We start from the raw sequence: 632 nt of genomic DNA on the forward strand, positions 1-632 counted from the left end.
TGCAGAATTGCAAGGCTGGTCGTGGATCATGCTAACGCATTGGCCACACTACCTTCCATGATTAGTAGAAGGTATTAATATCCGGCCAATAGAGATCGAAGTGAAAGAGGATCCTGCATACTGCAATCAAAGAAGGCCAACCTGTAGACAAATAAGATAAAAAAAGAAAACGATAGTGGCTAGGAATAGGAAAGGAATAGACCATCGGAATAACATAGTCAAGTAAGCGCGATTTTTCCATTTTCATTTCCAAGAAAGGTTGCACTAAGTTACTTACGTTTGAGGCTGACTTCGACCCCACATCAAGGTGACAGGATTCAAACCTATGGCCCTCTGTACCCAAAACAGATGCGCTGACCAGACTGCGCTACACCTCGTCTCACCACCCCGGAGCATATAGATCCACCCGATCGATGAAGACTCAAACCGAACTCGCCCATCCTTTTGGGCACAGGGATGCGAGAACCAATCCGAATAATCAACCGCTTTTTTTAGAAAATCTGCCTCCAGCAAGACAAGATAGGGGGACGCCAAAAAGCCGTATAGTGCAGGAGCGCTCACATTTTTTGGTTTACTCTTTCACTTGAATTTGAAAATCCGGCTTGCTCCCGGCTAGCAAGAAAACTCAAAAG

General features: G+C 45.3%; 1 non-coding gene across 1 annotated transcript; it reads right to left on the minus strand.

Annotated features, from left to right (window-relative positions):
* Positions 1-302: 302 nt before the first annotated feature.
* TRNAP-UGG (transfer RNA proline (anticodon UGG)) lies at positions 303-377 on the minus strand. The gene has a single exon. It is a non-coding gene; the product is annotated as a tRNA-Pro (tRNA).
* Between the last annotated feature and the right edge of the window lie 255 nt (positions 378-632).

This window comes from Sesamum indicum, linkage group LG13 (genome assembly GCF_026168435.1).
Source record: "Sesamum indicum cultivar Baizhima isolate 11 linkage group LG13, ASM2616843v1, whole genome shotgun sequence".
NCBI classification, from domain to species: Eukaryota; Viridiplantae; Streptophyta; class Magnoliopsida; order Lamiales; family Pedaliaceae; genus Sesamum; species Sesamum indicum.